The 20,914-nt window shown below is 43.0% G+C and overlaps 1 protein-coding gene across 1 annotated transcript in view; it reads right to left on the bottom strand.

The window, feature by feature from the left end:
- The window catches only part of LOC142184599 (discoidin domain-containing receptor 2-like), a 71,798-nt gene extending 52,933 nt beyond the window's left edge, over positions 1-18,865 (bottom strand). Inside the window, exon 1 of the mRNA XM_075259578.1 lies at positions 18,689-18,865. The gene's annotated coding sequence lies outside the window, so the exon portion shown is untranslated. The remainder of the gene's footprint in view (positions 1-18,688) is intronic.
- Between the last annotated feature and the right edge of the window lie 2,049 nt (positions 18,866-20,914).

Genomic DNA, 20,914 nt, shown 5'->3' on the forward strand with positions numbered 1-20,914 from the left:
GCCAAGATGGTTCACTTCTGCCAACCCACAGACATGAAACACACTCTAAGCCCCCATCATAAATCACCACTCCTAATGGCCGACATCACCACCCTGGAGACCTGCTGTACAGGCCATGTCCTCAGCATTACAATGAGACAATGACATCCATGTTCAGAAACGACATCTATCTATCTCTACATATCTCTATCTATCTATCTATCTATCTATCTATCTATCTATCTATCTATCTATCTATACATACATACATACATACATATCTCTATCTATCTCTAAGTATCTATGCCTATCTATTTATCTATCTCTACGCATCTATATCTATCGATCTTTATGTTTCTATGCCTATCTATCTCATATCTATCCATCGATCTGTCTATGTCACATAGTTACATGGTTACATAGTAGATGAGGTTGGATGAAGTCATCAGTCCATCAAGTCTAACCTATAACCCTACTAACCCTACATTTCTCTACAGTGTTGATCCAGGGGAAGGCAAAAACCCCATGAGGCTCATGCCAATTGCCCCATTTCACGGGAAAAAATTCCTTCCCGATTCCAATCTGGCAGTCAGTATAAAAACCCTGGATCAACGTGTGTCTACGTATCTCTATCTACAGTCCTATGAAAAAGTTTGGGCACCCCTATTAATCTTAATCATTTTTAGTTCTAAATATTTTGGTGTTTGCAACAGCCATTTCAGTTTGATATATCTAATAACTGATGGACACAGTAATATTTCAGGATTGAAATGAGGTTTATTGTACTAACAGAAAATGCGCAATATGCATTAAACCAAAATTTGACCGGTGCAAAAATATGGGCACCTCAACAGAAAAGTGACATTAATATTTAGTAGAGCCTCCTTTTGCAAAGATAACAGCCTCTAGTCGCTTCCTGTAGCTTTTAATCAGTTCCTGGATCCTGGATGAAGGTATTTTGGACCATTTCTTTCTACAAAACAATTCAAGTTCAGTTAAGTTTGATGGTCGCCGAACATGGACAGCCCGCTCTCAAATGATCTGAAAACAAAGATTGTTCAACATAGTTGTTCAGGGGAAGGATACAAAACGTTGTCTCAGAGATTTAACCTGTCACTTTCCACTGTGAGGAACATAGTAAGGAAATGGAAGACCACAGGGACAGTTCTTGTTAAGCCCAGAAGTGGCAGGCCAAGAAAAATATCAGAAAGGCAGAGAAGAAGAATGGTGAGAACAGTCAAGGACAATCCACAGACCACCTCCAAAGAGCTGCAGCATCATCTTGCTGCAGATGGTGTCACTGTGCATCGGTCAACTATACAGCGCACTTTGCACAAATAGAAGCTGTATGGGAGAGTGATGAGAAAGAAGCCGTTTCTGCACGTACGCCACAAATAGAGTTGCCTGAGGTATGAAAAAGCACATTTGGACAAGGCAGCTTCATTTTGGAAACAAAAATTGAGTTGTTTGGTTATAAAAAAAGGCGTTATGCATGGCGTCCAAAAAGAAACAGCATTCCAAGAAAAACACATGCTACCCACTGTAAAATTTGGTGGAGGTTCCATCATGCTTTTGGGCTGTGTGGCCAATGCCAGCATCGGGAATCTTGTTAAAGTTGAGAGTCGCATGGATTCCACTCAGTATCAGCAGATTCTTGAGAATAATGTTCAAGAATCAGTGACGAAGTTGAAGTTACGCCGGGGATGGATATTTCAGCAAGACAATGATCCAAAACACCGCTCCAAATCCTCAGGCATTCATGCAGAGGAACAATTACAATGTTCTGGAATGGCCATCCCAGTCCCCAGACCTGAATATCATTGAACATCTGTGGGATGATTTGAAGCGGGCTGTCCATGCTCGGCGACCATCTAACTTAACTGAACTTGAATTGTTTGTCCAAAATACCTTTATCCAGGATCCAGGAACTGATTAAAAGCTACAGGAAGCGACTAGAGGCTGTTATCTTTGCAAAAGGAGGATCTACTAAATATTAATGTCACTTTTCTGTTGAGGTGCCCATACTTTTGCACCGGTCAAATTTTGGTTTAATGCATATTGCACATTTTCTGTTAGTACAATAAACCTCATTTCAATCCTGAAATATTACTGTGTCCATCAGTTATTAGATATATCAAACTGAAATGGCTGTTGCAAATACCAAAATATTTAGAACTAAAAATGATTAAGATTAATAGGGGTGCCCAAACTTTTTCATAGGACTGTATCTATCTATCTATCTATCTATCTATCTATCTATCTATCTATCTATCTATCTATCTATGTCTGTCTATCTATATATCTATGGCATGTTGGGGCAAGTCGGCCATTACAAATGGGAACCAGTCCAGAGCTCAGCCCCTGTCTGCAGACATGGATAGATGTAGAAGTAATGAAGGTTCTATGTGATGTTACAGAGGTTCAGAGCAGGTCAGAAAAACCACATTTATAACTGGAGGAAAATGAATACCGGCAGCCAGTGCCAAGAGATATTCTGTTACACAGCAAAGACCTAAAGACCTCAGCAAGGAGATTTAAAGCTACAATTCACCCACAATTGTTTCCCTGGTTTTGCAGGAGGTGTAGTAAGTGGAGAAGGCTATATCACATTGGCACATCTTTAGAGGGTATAGGATATTTTTATATAGGGTGGTCTATGCCCGAGCATAGGTTTAGGTACCAACACTTCTGTTGACAAAATTGAGATAGAAAGTTCTGCCTATATTTAGAAATCTATTTTTGGGTGATACTTACATAAATCCTGCCACTTTGATGGGGGAGGGGTAACCCAGGAGAAGCCAAATTTGTGCCAGTTGGAGGGACAATCAAAGGTACACTCATTGAAGTCAATGCATGTCAGAGGAACTCCTACATATCCTACCCTATCACCCCACACCCTATCACCCCACACTGCCATATCATACAACCAATTCTCTCAATGTATGCACTACAAGCGCTGTGTGAATAGACCTTATCCATATTCTACATATTCAGTTTATTGTTTAATATTCCTCTTCATCTGTGACATTTTCTCTACCTCGCTACTTTCCTGGCAGGATCTTACTCACATCCCGAACCCCAAAATTCATCAAATCTATTCTATTTCCCAGAAGTTTTTACTCCACATAAATTGTTATCTGTCCGACCAGCTGCACAACCCGTCTGTGTACACAGATCACAACTACACAATGAGCGTGAATGATTGCCAGCATGGCACAGGAAGGAAGGCAGCCTCAGATTACATTGTATCGCTTCTATTAATTATACCGTCTGCTGGCTGCCTGTACCGCTATACGATGGGTACAATGTTTCATCTGAATGAGGCCATTGTTATATACAGGAGAAAAAGGCAATCAACAGTAGAGATTTATTACAGTAGTTACGTTATTGTGCATAGGGGGCAGTATTATAGTAGTTATATTCTTGTACATAGGGGGCAGTATTATAGTAGTTATATTCTTGTACATAGGGAGAAGTATTATAGTAGTTATATTCTTGTACATAGCAGCAGTATTATAGTAGTTATATTCTTGTACATAGGGGGCAGTATTATAGTAGTTATATTCTTGTACATAGGGAGAAGTATTATAGTAGTTATATTCTTGTACATAGCAGCAGTATTATAGTAGTTATATTCTTGTACATAGGGAGAAGTATTATAGTAGTTATATTCTTGTACATAGCAGCAGTATTATAGTAGTTATATTCTTGTACATAGCAGTTATATTATAGTATTTATATTCTTGTACATAGGCGCAGTATTATAGTAGTTATATTCTTGTACATAGGAGCAGTATTATAGTAGTTATATTTTTGTACATAGGAGCAGTATTACAGTAGTTATATTCTTGTACATAGGGGTAGTATTATAGTAGTTATATTCTTGTACATAGGGGTAGTATTATAGTAGTTATATTCTTGTACATAGGGGTAGTATTATAGTAGTTATATTCTTGTACATAGGAGCAGTATTATAATAGTTATATTCTTGTACATAGGAGGCAGTATTATAGTAGTTATATTCTTATACATAGGAGGTAGTATTATAGAAGTTATATTCCTGTACATAGAAGGCAGTATTATAGTAGTTATATTCTTTAGAAATCATGAATATAAGGTATTATACAACCAGGTCCCTCGGCTACTGATAATTTCAGGTCTGGGACTCATAGATTAATAATTCCAGGCTGCTCCTCTGGACCAGAAATATCATCAGGAAACTAAAATAGACATAAAGAATCTTAAATTATTCCTGTGGTTTTTGTACATATGACTTCATTGCTCTGTGGGATCTCATTCAGCCAGATATGTCTACTGAGAAGCAATGACCTGATGGAAAGTATTTTAACACCTAACCCCCCTTTCTCCCATCACCCCACCCGCTACACCACTACAAGCTGTGGACATGAGCTAGCAAAACAATGTTGAAAATTCAGTCATTTTTATATTTTGAGGAATTTTCCTTTATGATTTTTTACCCAAGTTGTGAGGAGGATTTTGCATTTTTTGGTTATACTACTAACCCCTTCCAAGAGAAACCTGCCAGGGCCAAAAGTAGAGGCATCTAGGCAAACACAGGTGGGGGTCTTGTGCCTTTGCTTATAGAATAAGAAAAATGGAGGGTAATATTGGCATAATTGGTATTGAAATATTATAATAAATAATATTGACATATGGTGCCAATATATAATAGTGTCACAGAGGTAATAAAGTCACAGTAAAACAGTAATAGAGGAATTTTCAATTCCAGGCTCACAAAGAATGGTTTGTATAGGGTCAGACTCTCTTGGATGACAGTCAAGAACTTGTAATGTCCGGTATTTGGAACAGGGCATCTACTGGGAGTATTTACTTTGTTTAGGTTCTTGGTGTCCATTTTTTGTTATGAAGGAGCTGATGAAATAGTCATTAGAATGATCTGTCTGTTGCAATAGATACTTACGGCTTAAAGGGGAAGTCCAAAATCTGTGCAGTTTGTGTTTAAATAAAGGAAAGTGGTCCTTAAAGTCTTATAGGGAATGTGTCATAAAAGTTACCTATTTTTTTAAACAAGTTTTAATGAATTTTTATATGATTTTATTTTAATTTTTATATGATTTTATTTTAATTTTTCATATCACTATCTATATTTTTTTTTTGGGGGGGGGGGGGGGAACGTCTTACAATTTTCACTCAGGCCACTAAGCCTACTAATAGGCTGATGCTTTCTAATTCTGCAAAGGCTTTCTTTTGCAGCTGTCACACAAATCCCAGACAGGATTAGGGGGCATTCACATTACCGTCGGTGTCCGACAGGTAGTGTCCACTGCTAATGTCCGTTCAAAATCTTGCATGGACATTAGCAGCGGACACTAGCTGTGTCCGTGACATTTTTCATTCATTTAAGTGGAGATCGGGTGCGTTGTTTTACACTCCGTGCCTGTCCTTAAGTGTCCGTTCCTAAAGATGTCTGACTTTTCAAGCGGACAGAAAAAACCTACATGTCTCGTTCACATCTGCGCCCGGTCTCCGTTCTGCAGGTTTCTGTTTTCTGCACAAAACAGAGGCAGGAGACGGAAACCTGCAGGAATCTTTCATACCCATTCATTTGAATGGGTTTGAAAGATGTCCGGCCGTGAGCAGCAGTGAGCGTTTTATGCTCTCCGCCGCGAAACCGTTTTTTTAAAATCGGACACAGAGTCAGACATGCAGTACTCTGTCGATTTTAAAAAACGGTTTCGCGGCAGAGAGCATAAAACGCTCACCGCCGCTCACGGCCAGACCCGCTCTGACAGCTTTCTGTCTTCTGCATGCAGAAGACGGAAAGCTGAGAATGGACTGCTGAACGCTAGTGTAAACCTAGCGTAAGGTACTGAGAAGGGAGGATCTGAGATGCAGGATGGAGAGAGAGTGTCTGTGTGTGTCTGTCTGTGTTTGTCATTATACTGAGGGCAGAGATGGAGGGGGGACATGAAACTGGGGGCAGATGAAAGGGGATATGAAACTGAGGGAGAAATGGAGGGGGGAGATGAAACCGGGGTCAGAGATGGAGGAGGGAACATGAAATGGAGCAGATAAAGGGGGCACTTAAACTGGGAGGCATTAAACCGTGGGAGGACCTGGAGGGGGGACCTGTCTGCCTCTAGTTGCCCCCAGTTTAATGTCCCACTTCATCTGCCATTTATTTATTGCCCCCTCCAACTACCCCCATTGCTAATATCCCCCTCCAGCTGATCCAGTTTCATGTTTAAACTGGGGCACCAGGAGAGGCACTTAAAGGGGTTGTTCCACGTCGCATACTCACCAGTCTTCGTTTCTGTGAATTCTTCTGTCTTCCGGCTTTGGCTCGTCATTGGTGGGCGGGGTCACATATGCAAAGCCAAGCGGCGAGATGCCGCCGGCCCTGCCTGCGCGCTCATAGACCAGTCTACCCTTCACAGTGCAAATGCAGACCCGACAGGGTGCCGGGTCTGTATTCGCATTGTGAAGGCTAGACTGGTGTATGAGCGCGCACACAGGGCCGGCGGCATCTCGCCGCTTGACTTTGCATATGTGACCCCGGAGTGGAGCGGAATAACAGCATCGCTTCTGCCGCTGCTGGCTTCATGCAGGGCAGAAGCATAGCGATGTTGCTGGCTTCACCTGTGCCGGCGTCTAACTGTCCCCGGCATCCGCCTCTCTATTACAGCAGATGCTGGGGAGTGTAGACGCCGGTACAGGTGCCTGCAACATCGCTATGCTTCTGCCCTGCATGAAGCAAGCAGCGGCAGAAGCGATGCTGTTATTCCGCTCCTCCGCCCCGGAATAGCAGCATCACTTCTGCCGCTGCTTGCTTCATGCAGGGCAGAAGCATAGAGAATAGAGATGTTGCTGACTTCACTTGTGCCGGCGTCTAACTCTGTATTGGCGGCTCCTTCCCCCAAAGGGTAAGCTACCCCCCCTCCCACCAGGCTCGCTCCCGTGCACTTAGCCCCTCCTCCCTCCCCCCTCCCCCCTGAGAGCAGGCAGATACATCACTTGACTCAGGAGCAGCTAGGTCAGGGCTGTGGCCACAAAAAATGAATAAAGTAAGATAGTGGCCAAACAAAGCAATTTTGCTGAAGCAATGTATTTAGGAAAAGTCTTACATCCACATTAACAAGCATTATAGATAGGATCCTTGTGACGGGACAACCCCTTTAATCCTGTGGAGCAGTTGGAGGGGAACATTACAATGTGGAGACATATAATGTATGTGTGACTGTAGGAGGATTATACTGTGGGACATTTAAAATGAAAGAGACTGGGCAGAGTCAACATAAAAGTGGGCGGGGCTAAATTTGCACATTTTGTCCCTCTTTCTGTTGTTCAAAAGTTGGGAGGTATGTAAAAAAAAATAGTGAACATACCCTTTAAAGTGAAACTTTCCTTTAAAGGGATTCTACCACTAAATTAACATTTTTTTCTAATTACCACATCGGAATAGCCTTAAAGGGGTTGTTCCATCACAAGGATCCTATCTATACTGCTTTCCTATCTATCTTACTTTATTCAATTCATTGTTGACACAACCCTTGACTTATCTGCTCAAAAGTCAAGTGATGTATCTGCCTGCTCTCAGGAGGGAGGGAGGAGGGGCTAAGTGCACGGGAGCGAGCCTGTGTATCTAGCTATTCCTGTGTCTGCACCACGTGACCTAGCTTCCTGCACTCAGATAGGGGAGAGGAGCTGCTTTCATTTCTGAACTCGTCTTCTGTTCTCCCAGTTATCAGGCTAGGTAATTCAATTGTGTTCATTATGGCAGAGACAGGCAGTCTCTGTATGTAACACAGAATGGAGTTGCTCCTGCCTGTACTTCATAGTCCAATATTGTGCATATAGTATTGTTTGAGGACCTTTGATTACATCACAGGCCCTTCAGCCGCCCCATAGGATCACGCTATGCGGTGGGCGTAGCTACATGCTAATTTGGGGGTGGAGCTAAATGGCAGGTTGCATATGAAACCCAGCCCACCAAATGACGCAAGAAACCAGCAAGAAAGAAGATTTTACAGCCGTGAAGACTGGTGAGTATGCGATGTGGGAATACCCCTTTAAGAAAGGCTATTTGTCTCTTACATTTAGGCGTGGTCTCTGCGGTGCTGTTCCTTAGAAATACCGGTTTTAACCGGTATGCAAATGAGTTCGCTGCAGCAATAAGGGCGGGCCCCAGCGCTCAAACGGCGATGAGCGCGTCCCCATTGCTGCCCGAGAGCTCTTTCCAGTGCCGCCTCCATCTTCAGCTGCAACCCGCCTCTTCTGTCTTCCGATGCGGTCTAACTTCCAACCCCTGCACAACAAGCAAGCAAGCCATTTTTGGGAGGCCGCTCTTGCTCTTGTAGTTCAATACAGGAGCCTACTGCGCAGGCGTCGGAAGTTGGACCGCGTCAGAAGATGGAAGAGGCGGGGGTTGCAGCTGAAGATGGAGGCGGCGCTGGAAAAAGCTCTCGCTCATCGCCGTTTGAGCAATCAGGCCCGCCCTCATTGCTGCGGAGAACTTATTTGCATACCGGTTAAATCCGGTATTTCTAAGGAACGGCGACGCGGAGACCACGTCTAAAGGTAAGAGACGAATATCCTTTCTTAAGGCTATTCCAACGTGGTAATTAGAAAAAAATGTTAGTTTAGTGGTAGAATCCCTTTAAGTAAAATTTTGGGCTTACATTTATTAATCATTTTACTTTATGTCAGTAAACTATGTAAGGGGTGCGCTCCCCTGCAGTGAGATAAGGAATGTCAGCATGAGGAGAGGTAGTCTCCCTCCCCCAGTCCTAAGTACAGATGTGGAGCAGAGAATACCCAGGGTTGGTGACTAGGCTTCATTGACCATTTTCAAACATCAAGCTGCACCAAACTTTAAGCAAAGACCAAGCCCAAGGCTGAGACCAGGCTTCATAGATGACGAAATTGTGAATCCTACCAATATTATAAATGTGAAAGCTTGTGTGTTTGTATGTTTATGGGTTTGTTACTCAATAACGCAAAAATGGCTGAACAGATTTGGATGAAATTTGGCACATAGATAGTTTGTAACGTCGATTAACACATAGACTACTTTATATCCCAGTAAATGACATGACTTCACGATTGTTATGAATTTATGTTCATATACTATATTAAACTGCTCTTGGCAGCAGGACTCTCTCAGCTAATTGGAGTTTGCTGATAGAGCCTGGTCTGTTATCTTTTTCTGTGACGTTTAAAGTATGCCTCCATGTGTGTCATTATTTACTGAAATTCTGGTATTCTATTAATAAACCAGGAGATATAGCTGCATAGAATTGGGGGAGGACACAGAAAGAAATGTATGAGCCCTTATTTACAAAAATGTATATTAACTATTTCACTGCCAAACATGAACAGGGTGAAGGATTCCAGGCCTCTAAGAGACTTCATGAGATCAAGGAATTTAAAGAGACGAGGACATCTGGAAGAAGGAGGCACATGTTTTCTCCATGCAAGACAGGGGGTGAGGCAATTACACAAGGACAAAGCAGATGAATATGTTCCCCATATGACCTCTTAACCACAGGAATCCCCCTCCCCCTGCAAACTCTCCAAAACATACAAACAAGGACAAGAGGGGCAGCAAGGATAGGAAACAGCATCATCATGTCAAGGCCAAAGCATAGTGCACAGAAAGGCCTATGACACCCTAATGGTAAGCTGCCATCTTGAAAGTTGCCTTATTGGCCCCTTAAAGATCATAAATGCCATCTTTACTACACCATGCTTCCTGACTACCTTTCTGCTTGTGTATTAGTCTTCACTGCTGTTCTGGAATTCTATTTTCCTTTTAAATTCACCAAAATTGAATCTTAAGCCTAGCAAATTGATTTACCCATCCTAATGAATGGCAAGCCACAAGGGTTAAGATATGGGGTGCCTCACCCCACTGTGTATTCCAGGATTTTCCAGTTCTGATCATTTTGCGGTCCAGTAAGACTTCTTCAGCTGCAGAGCTGTGTATGTGATCTGATCAGCTCTGCGTTCAATCATCCAGGACCTCTCCCCTCCCCCTATAATGACAACAGCCTGGGGGGCTCAGGGCAGGAACACAACAAGATCCAGAGTCCTCGCAGAATGTAGTAAAAAAAATGTCATATCTGGTACATGGATTGTGGAGGAGGATGACTGAGCGGGGCCCCTGTGGGCTGAAGACAGTATGGAAGAGGGGGCCCTGTCCATAGGGTATAAGGGAATCACAAACGGGGGTCTCCTACCTACACCCCTCTATTTCCTGAGTTGGAGAGTCACAAACAAGAGCATCTCTCTTATATCTATCTCTTCTATCTATCTATCTATCTATCTATCTATCTATCTATCTCGTATCTATTTATATATCTGTCTATCTTGTATCTATCTCATATCTATCTATCTATCTATCATATCTATCTTGTATCTATTTATATATCTACAGTCCTATGAAAAAGTTTGGGCACCCCTATTAATCTTAATCATTTTTAGTTCTAAATATTTTGGTATTTGCAACAGCCATTTCAGTTTGATATATCTAATAACTGATGGACACAGTAATATTTCAGGATTGAAATGAGGTTTATTGTACTAACAGAAAATGTGCAATATGCATTAAACCAAAATTTGACCGGTGCAAAAGTATGGGCACCTCAACAGAAAAGTGACATTAATATTTAGTAGATCCTCCTTTTGCAAAGATAACAGCCTCTAGTCGCTTCCTGTAGCTTTTAATCAGTTCCTGGATCCTGGATAAAGGTATTTTGGACAAACAATTCAAGTTCAGTTAAGTTAGATGGTCGCCGAGCATGGACAGCCCGCTTCAAATCATCCCACAGATGTTCAATGATATTCAGGTCTGGGGACTGGGATGGCCATTCCAGAACATTGTAATTGTTCCTCTGCATGAATGCCTGAGGATTTGGAGCGGTGTTTTGGATCATTGTCTTGCTGAAATATCCATCCCCGGCGTAACTTCAACTTCGTCACTGATTCTTGAACATTATTCTCAAGAATCTGCTGATACTGAGTGGAATCCATGCGACTCTCAACTTTAACAAGATTCCCGATGCTGGCATTGGCCACACAGCCCCAAAGCATGATGGAACCTCCACCAAATTTTACAGTGGGTAGCATGTGTTTTTCTTGGAATGCTGTTTCTTTTTGGACGCCATGCATAACGCCTTTTTTTTATAACCAAACAACTCAATTTTTGTTTCCAAAATGAAGCTGCCTTGTCCAAATGTGCTTTTTCATACCTCAGGCAACTCTATTTGTGGCGTATGTGCAGAAACGGCTTCTTTCTCATCACTCTCCCATACAGCTTCTATTTGTGCAAAGTGCGCTGTATAGTTGACCGATGCACAGTGACACCATCTGCAGCAAGATGATGCTGCAGCTCTTTAGAGGTCTGTGGATTGTCCTTGACTGTTCTCACCATTCTTCTTCTCTGCCTTTCTGATATTTTTCTTGGCCTGCCACTTCTGGGCTTAACAAGAACTGTCCCTGTGGTCTTCCATTTCCTTACTATGTTCCTCACAGTGGAAACTGACAGGTTAAATCTCTGAGACAACTTTTTGTATCCTTCCCCTGAACAACTATGTTGAACAATCTTTGTTTTCAGATCATTTGAGAGTTGTTTTGAGTAGCCCATGATGCCACTCTTCAGAGGAGATTCAAATAGGAGATCAACTTGCAATTGGCCACCTTAAATACCTTTTCTTATGATTGGATACATCTGGCTATGAAGTTCAAAGCTCACTGAGGTTACAAAACCAATTTTGTGCTTCAGTAAGTCAGTAAAAAGTAGTTAGGGGAATTCAAATCAATAAAATGATAAGGGTGCCCATACTTTTGCACCGGTCAAATTTTGGTTTAATGCATATTGCACATTTTCTGTTAGTACAATAAACCTCATTTCAATCCTGAAATATTACTGTGTCCATCAGTTATTAGATATATCAAACTGAAATGGCTGTTGCAAACACCAAAATATTTAGAACAAAAAATGATTAAGATTAATAGGGGTGCCCAAACTTTTTCATAGGACTGTATCTTTCTATGTATCTCATATCTATCTACCTTATATCTCAGATAGATAGATAGATAGATAGATAGATAGATAGATAGATAGATGAGGCTCGGTGATTGTAGAGACTGATGGTGTTGCTTGGGACTAGCCTCCATTACACTCCTCACTTGTAGTAATATAATGTGGTTTCGGTGCAGCATAAAACCCACAAAATGTTCCCCGGCTGTCACGGGCACGTATGAGAATATTTGGATGCGGAGACAGGATGACCTCATGTGCTTCAGGCCGGCGTTCTTATATAATGGTGACCCAGCTCAGTGAGGCTCCCGCCTATGTCACCCCAGGTGCCCTCCTTTGCTCCACCGCACCCAAACAACACACACTAATACTAGGGCAGCAACAATGTAACACTGACCATCATAACACCTACCATTGTAACACTGACCATCGTTACACTGACCATCATATCACTGACCATCATAAACACTGACCATCACAAACATGTACCATCACAAACACTGACCATCACAAACACTGAACATCATAACACTGACCATCATAAACACTGACCATCACAAACACCATCACAAACACTGAGCATCACAAACACTGAGCATCATAACACTGACCATCATAAACACTGACCATCATATCACTGACCATCATAAACACTGACCATCATATCACTGACCATCACAAACACTGACCATCACAAACAGTGAGCATCATAACACTGACCATCATAAACACTGACCATCATAAACACTGACCATCATATCACTGACCATCATATCACTGACCATCATATCACTGACCATCATAACACTGACCATCATAAACACTGACCATCATAAACACTGAGCATCATAACACTGACCATCATAAACACTGACCATCATATCACTGACCATCATAAATACTGACCATCATATCACTGACCATCATAAATACTGACCATCATAACACTGACCATCATAACACTGACCATCATAAACACTAAACTCTTCACCTATACAGACCCCAGTCTAGACCCATCACCTATACTTCCCAACCATCCCGGATTTAGCGGGACAGTCCCGGATTTTGGGTCCGTGCCATGTGCCTGTTCGGCAGGAGGTATGCCTGGATTCAACTCATCTGCGTCCGGAGAGGGGAGTATCAATTTTTTTTTTTTTAATGTTAAACTTTTGCAGCTCAAGACCGACATTAAACTGTGGGGCTGTGGGGGCAGAAGAAGAGGAGGGGGGGGGGGGCGGGCGCAATATACTGTGCGGGCATATGAGGAGGATATTAAACTGAGTAGGGCACATGAGGGAGACATTGGAGACATTTAACATTTTGGGCAGATAGAGGAGGACATTAAACTGTGGGTCACATGAAGAGGAACATTAAACTGGGGGCAGATGGATGGGAACTTAAACTAGGGGCAACTAGGGGGACATTAATCCTGGGGGTAGCTGGAGGAGGACATTAAAATGTGGACAACTGTAGGAAGACATTAAACTGGGAGCAACTGCAAGAGGACATTAAACTGAGGACAACTAGATGAAGACATTAAACTGGGGGCAGTTGGAGGGGGATATTAATGTCCCCCTCTAGTTGCCCCCATAGTTTAATGTCCCCCTCCAGTTGCCCCAGTTTAATATCCACCTCCATCTGCCCCAGTTTATTGTTTCCTTCCAGATGCACCAGTTTTATGTCCCCTCTAGTTGCCCCCCATTTAATGTCCCCTCTAATTTCCCCCAGTTTACACTAGGGCAGCTGGAGAGGAAAATTAAACTGGGGCAGTTGGAGAGAGACTTTATACTGTGAGGTTAATTCAAGGGGAACATTATAATGTGGGGGCATATAATATTAGGGTGACTGTAGGAGCATTATACTGTGTGAGGGCACAAAGAGAAACAAAAGGGAATGGGCAGAGTCAATTTAGAAGTGGGTGGAGCTAAATTTGCTGCATCGCGCTACACACGCCGCACATTTATTCCCTCTTTCTGTCCTTTGAAAGTTGGGAGGTTTTCTCTTACCTATACAGACCCCAGACCCCCATTATTACAGACACCAGTCCAGACCCCATTATTACAGACACCAGCCAGACCCTCATCTCTGTCAATATAGACCCCAGACTAAACTCTTCACTTATACAGACCCCAAACCAGACTACTTTAAGTCAGACCCCAGATTAAACCAGCCATCTATACAGACCCAAGACCAGTCAATCCTAAGGACAGCAAGGAACGCCCATAATAACTCGGTTGTATTCATTAAGTGGTAAGTGGTGCAATGGTGGCCATATTGGTTGTCACCTATATTTCTAAGAATTGGATATTTATTATTTAAAGGGGAAGCACACTTTAAGATAAATGATGTATCAAATTAACAAGCAGGATGTATTTATTAAGCGGTCGATGTTGGCAGATGCCTGAGACAACCCTGCGCTCATCGCCGGGCGAGACGGACCCTCTATCTCTACCACTTCATATTTGTGGCCTTGTTAAAATGCCTGAGCTAAGCAGCTGGCAGAGGGGAACAAGATTTCCATTCGCTCAAATTACAGCTCAGGACGCTTGTGGTGGCTGCAGCGAGTTCATGTGTCAGCACAGAGGAGCGCAGCAGTGAAGGGACGACGCTGCTTCTGGCAGGTAGAAGGGGATAGAGTTCATAGGAACGGCACAGAATGTCCTAAGCCCATCTGTGTCATGGCGGGGACAATATACCCAATTTATAAGCCGGAGATTATTACCTTGTTATATGAACATTCATCATCGGGTGCAATGTGGTCTACTAATACGAAAAAACTAATGAAATAAAAAATATAGTTATAAAAATAAAAACGATGAAATTACAAAAAAGACATAAATAAAAATTGCAGAAAATACAACAGAATTAAATAAAATCAAAACAAAACTGAGTGAAACGATTAAATAAATTAATGAATTTTAATTTCAAATTTTATTCATTTAAATTTTGAAGTTAAGTTTAAAAAAAAATCAATAAAAATAGTAAAATTAATCTTCAAAAAAGTAAAAAAGACATGTAGTTAAAAGCACACTTAGGCCAAGCCCAACGTTACTGAAATACCATAGCAAAAACCGCAACATTTTACATTACCTGTAAAGTGAATGAGATTCTGCCAAATAACTACAATTTAAAAAAACAATCACGATTTTGGAAATCGCAGCATGTCAAATATACCTACTGATATGACAGAATCCCTATAGGTATAATGGGGGACAAAGTCCGCAGAGGAAACCTCTAAAATCTTTGCCGCCTCTTCCTGTCGCTGTCGATCATGTGATCTCTGGTGCTTTGTGACCGCGGCAGCCACTTGCCAGGATTCACTGTGTTTTGGACAACCAAAAGTAACAGGGCTCTCTGTTTTTTTAGGGAATTGGAAGCTGTTGCCCATAGCAACCAATAAGGCCATCGATTTCATTTAACCTGCTGATTCTGATTGGTGGCAGGTACAGCAAGTGGGAGAAGTTACAGGACCTAAAAATGTCTATACTTGACTATTCAGCTATGTCTTGGTTGCTACGGCCATTACAGTGAGTAGGGTTATCACCCAGCATTCTAAAGACAGGTCCCCCATTACTGTGGTTCTGTGCTCACTTGGTTTGTCTACTTGTTTGCCCTGTGCTCCCCCATTCTGTTGGTCGTACCCCTATGTTTCTGTGCCATGTTTTGGGCTGTTGTCAGGACCTACAAATAGAAGGTGCAGGAGCTGGGGCTGTAGTAGATGGGGCAGTGCAGGAGCTGGGGCTGTAGTAGATGGGGCAGTGCAGGAGCTGGGGCTGTAGTAGATGGGGCAGTGCAGGAGCTGGGGCTGTAGTAGATGGGGCAGTGCAGGAGCTGGGGCTGTAGTAGATGGGGCAGTGCAGGAGCTGGAGCTGTAGTAGATGGGGCAGTGCAGGAGCTGGAGCTGTAGTAGATGGGGCAGCACAGGAGCTGGGGCTGTAGTAGATGGGGCAGTGCAGGAGCTGGGGCTGTAGTAGATGGGGCAGTGCAGGAGCTGGGGCTGTAGTAGATGGGGCAGTGCAGGAGCTGGGGCTGTAGTAGATGGGGGCAGCACAGGAGCTGGGGCTGTAGTAGATGGGGCAGTGCAGGATCTGGGGCTGTAGTAGATGGGGCAGTGCAGGAGCTGGGGCTGTAGTAGATGGGGCAGTGCAGGAGCTGGGGTTGTAGTAGATGGGGGCAGCACAGGAGCTGGGGCTGTAGTAGATGGGGCAGTGCAGGATCTGGGGCTGTAGTAGATGGGGCAGTGCAGGAGCTGGGGCTGTAGTAGATGGGGCAGTGCAGGAGCTGGGGCTGTAGTAGATGGGGCAGTGCAGGAGCTGGGGCTGTAGTAGATGGGGGCAGCACAGGAGCTGGGGCTGTAGTAGATGGGGCAGTGCAGGAGCTGGGGCTGTAGTAGATGGGGCAGTGCAGGAGCTGGGGCTGTAGTAGATGGGGCAGTGCAGGAGCTGGGGCTGTAGTAGATGGGGGCAGCACAGGAGCTGGGGCTGTAGTAGATGGGGCAGTGCAGGATCTGGGGCTGTAGTAGATGGGGCAGTGCAGGAGCTGGGGCTGTAGTAGATGGGGGCAGCACAGGAGCTGGGGCTGTAGTAGATGGGGCAGTGCAGGATCTGGGGCTGTAGTAGATGGGGCAGTGCAGGAGCTGGGGCTGTAGTAGATGGGGGCAGCACAGGAGCTGGGGCTGTAGTAGACGGGGGCAGTGCAGGAGCTGGCAGGAGGGAAGGCGTTAGTGTTGCCATTGCAATGGCACTCAGCAAGTACCATGACCCATGGTATCAAGGAGAAGTAGAACCCCTTGATGTGAGGCAGAGGAGCAGCTGTGGACCAATGGTCACGGAAGGTTTGGAACGCAACATGGAGTTGGTAACCCAGTAGAGAGGGCAAGCCCAGAAGGTAAGCAACTATTGGCACTAGGCCCCGCTTTGTTACATACTGATACCAGCCCTGGCATGCAGCCATACAATAAGGGTCCTTATGCGCCCACTAACAATTTCATACAGTGCACAAATAACAATATAATACAGTGCTCAAATAACAATGTCATACAGAGCCAAAGTAAGTGTCCAAATAACAAGACCATACAGTGCCAATATAATAATATAACACAATTCACAAATAACAATACTATACTGTGCCATATAGTGTCCAATTAACAACACCATAAAATGTCCCAATAACAATGCCATGCAGAGCCCAAATAACAATGCCATAGTAAATACTAGTACCCTACAGTACCCCACATAACAATATTATACAGTGTATAAATACTAGTACCCTACAGTGGCCACATAACAATGCCATACAATTCCCAAATAAGAATACCATACGGTGCCCAATATATTTTTAAATGGGTTACACTAGATCTCATATCGATGGCCTATCCTTAAGATTGGTCACCATTACCAGACTGGTGGTAGCATCCGTCAGCCTCACTGATCAGTTGCTCAGAGCACAGTGTACGAAGGATAGGCCATCAATGTAAAGTCTTGGACAACCCCCTTAAATAAAGTTATTATTACCAGTCAACAAAAACCCTCTACGGAAATATATTCCAAAAACTTAATAATACCTGCGCTCCTTGGATACCCTAGCAACATGCTTGTTGCTATGGAAAGTGAGACATAACAATGAACCGGTTACTGCGGAATAGCTGAGAGATTCGGTCACAACTTCTTAATGACATTAAAAAATATCATGTGAAAAGTAATTTGGAAAACATTTTCATGGTCTGGAAAAAGTGAAATTCCATAATCCCAAACAGTGCACATTTTCCCAGAATCCTTTGAAGGGAAACCTCAGGAGCACAAACCCCTCCTCCTGGGTGTCATGTGAGTGACAACCACTTATGGCCCCCATTACAGTGCTCATAGGAGTCACAGATCCCAGATGACATATAAATCTGTAATGTCACATCCTTCCTTTCTTCTCTTCAACTGCTCTGCCTTTGTGTCAGTCCTTACTGTAGTTTTGACATTGTATTCATAAACCAGGAAGCTCAGGCTGCACAGATTTGTATATTGTGCTGCAGTTTGGAGCTGAGCTGCAATTCCCAACACAGGCTATGGACAAAGGTGGCGCTGTTTCATATCAATAATGTGTCTAATGACTATTACTGAGCAACTGCACCAATCACATGCTGTCTATGTTGACAAGATGTCTGACAGACATCTGTCCCAGTTCCCAATAATCACCAATTTTCCAAGTAACTATTGAGTTACTTTTTGCTAAATTAGAATTGCACATCCCATAAATCTTTGCACCACCATAAATGAATGTTTTACTAATAAACGCTGCTAAATCCAGAGGTCTATGGCCAGTTCAGCATAAACTGATATAACACGTGTTCACATTAAGCTCTGTCCACTCCAGGAACTCATCACAAGCCAGAAAAATGCCAAAAAAACAAACTCTAAATTCTACAGTTAAAAAGTCCCAAAAAGTACTTTATTTAAATTTTTTAATTCCCAAAAAGTTGCAATAATTTTGAAAGTTTCCAAAAAGTTTAAATGTTTTGTGAAATTGCCAATAATTCCATATGAACAATCCCAAAAATTGCAACATTTTTGAAGATTCCCTAAAATTCTGCCATCTGACAACTTTCTGTACTCGCCATCCTCACCATTGTTCCTGCAACATCCCGCTGTTTGTCATTCCGATCACACAATCCCTGCAGCCAAAAAGTTTCCAACTGACCTGTATATGAAAAAGAGATGTCCAGGGGGTCTCCACGGTTCCCTGATGTGGTCCCCCTCTTTTCGCTTTATGGATAGTCCTCCGGATAAATGTTTTGAGGGGGTTTGTTAAGTTCTGTTCTGTAATAATCACAGAGATCTCCCAAAAGTTTGACTGTGATTTTACATCACATCCCCTTTCCGGCTAGAGACAAGGAGAGGAGGAGGAGGAGGGGGAGGAGGGAAAAGAGGGAAAGATAGAGGGGGGGTGCTGCATCTGCTGTGCCTTTTAAAGGAACAGGACCCTGGAAACTTCTGGCTTCAAGTCTCAGAAAGTGTTTGCCCAAGGATACAACATCTCTGATCCACTTCTCCTATTTTCTTTTCTTTGTGTTTTATTAATATATGATACTTTATAGAAACCGTGGCTTTTTACTTTTATTTTCCAAGAGGTTTTCAAGGGCTTGATTTGTATATTTTATCATGTTCTTATTAAACATCCTAAACTATTTTTAACTACGGTAGTTTGCACCCAAAAATGTATCCTGTTTGTATTAATTCTCCCTGTCCTTCTTAGCACTACTATGTTATAGTGAATAAGCTACTGGAGAATGCCACTCATTTCTCTGCTTGCCAATGCATACCCTGTTTCCCCGAAAATAAGACGGTGTCTTATATTAATTTTTGCTCCCAAAGATGCGCCATGTCTTATTTTTAGGGGGTGTCTTATTTTTTTCAAAAAAGAATTCACATATATTGCTAAATATAAAAATTAACATTTATTAAATACTGTACAGTATAAAAATATTTTTATAGATTTGTAGAGCAGGCGATTTTGGACACAGGGATACCTAACATGTACGGTATGTGTTTCACAGTATTTACATACTTTTATATGTGTTCTAGGGAAATGAGTTGATTAAAATTTTTAATACTTTTATTATATATATATATATATATATATATATATATATATATATATAATTTTTTTTTTTTTTTTTTTGCATTTATTAACCCCCTGTAATACATTACAGACAGGCAACCTGCCTTCAAAAGAAATGACGATTTTTTTTGCAATGCAATGCAATTGCAAAGGTCTGATCACTAATGCAATGCAATGCATTAGTGATCAGACCTTTTCAATTGCATTGCATTGCAAAAAAATCGTCATTTCTTTTGCAGGCTGCATAGAGCAGCCTACAAAAGAAAACCACTGCAGACAGGCCGGGGAGCCTTTACAAGGCTCCCGGCTGTCATGCCGTCACGTCGGCCCTGGAGCATGCTCCAGGTGCCGGCGATCACCGGCGCCAGAAGGGTTAATGCCCACAGTCGGTGTGGGCACCGACCCGAGGCATTAGCGCTGGATGTCTGCTGAGGCATTAGCGCTGGATGTCTGCTGACACCAGCAGACACCAGGCGACTATGGCGGTCGCCCGACTCCCGGGTGGCCGGCATAGTTAAACACCCAGCAGGATGCCGGGTGTTTAACTATGCCGGCCACCCGGGAGTCGGGCGGCCGCCATAGCCACCTGGTGTCTGCTGGTGTCAGCAGACATCCAGCGCTAATGCCTCCAGTCGGTGCCCACACACGCTCCCATAGAAATGAATGGAAGCGCCCGGCACGCCGATTAACCCCCCCGCTTGCCGGCTACTTCCATTCATTTCTATTCACTACGTCTTACTTTCGGGGGAGCGCCTTATATAAGGCAAGGCAGCCTTGCCTTACTTTCGGGGTACGTCCTATTTTCGGGGAAACACGGTAACATCCAAAAATCACTACTTGCTCTCTATGGCTGCGTTCACAGAGTTGTTTGGTCAGGAATTTGGTCAGGAAATGACTCAAATTCCTCTTCCTAAAAACGGCTCACCATAGGACTGTATGGTGAGGCGTTTTTTGGAAGGGGAATTTGAGTCGGTTTCCTGACCAAGTTCCTAACCAAAAAATTCTGTGTTTATGCAGCCTATGTCTTTTATTTCACCCTGCTCCACATCACCATCAGTCAACCTCCTTCCCCCTCTGGCAGCTATAAATATAGTTCCCAGGAAGTTCCCAGTCAATCCACTCTTCCCTCTGGCAGCTGTATATATAGTCCCTAGTAAGTTACCAGTCAGTCTCCTTCCCTCTCTGGCAGCTGTATATATATATAGTCTACATAAAAGGGGTTGTCCCATGAAAAGCATCCTATTTATACTGCTAGTTTATGTGGATTTAAGACTTTTCCTAAATACATTGCTTTATCAAAACTGC

Source organism: Leptodactylus fuscus, chromosome 11 (genome assembly GCF_031893055.1).
Source record: "Leptodactylus fuscus isolate aLepFus1 chromosome 11, aLepFus1.hap2, whole genome shotgun sequence".
Lineage (NCBI taxonomy): Eukaryota > Metazoa > Chordata > Amphibia > Anura > Leptodactylidae > Leptodactylus > Leptodactylus fuscus.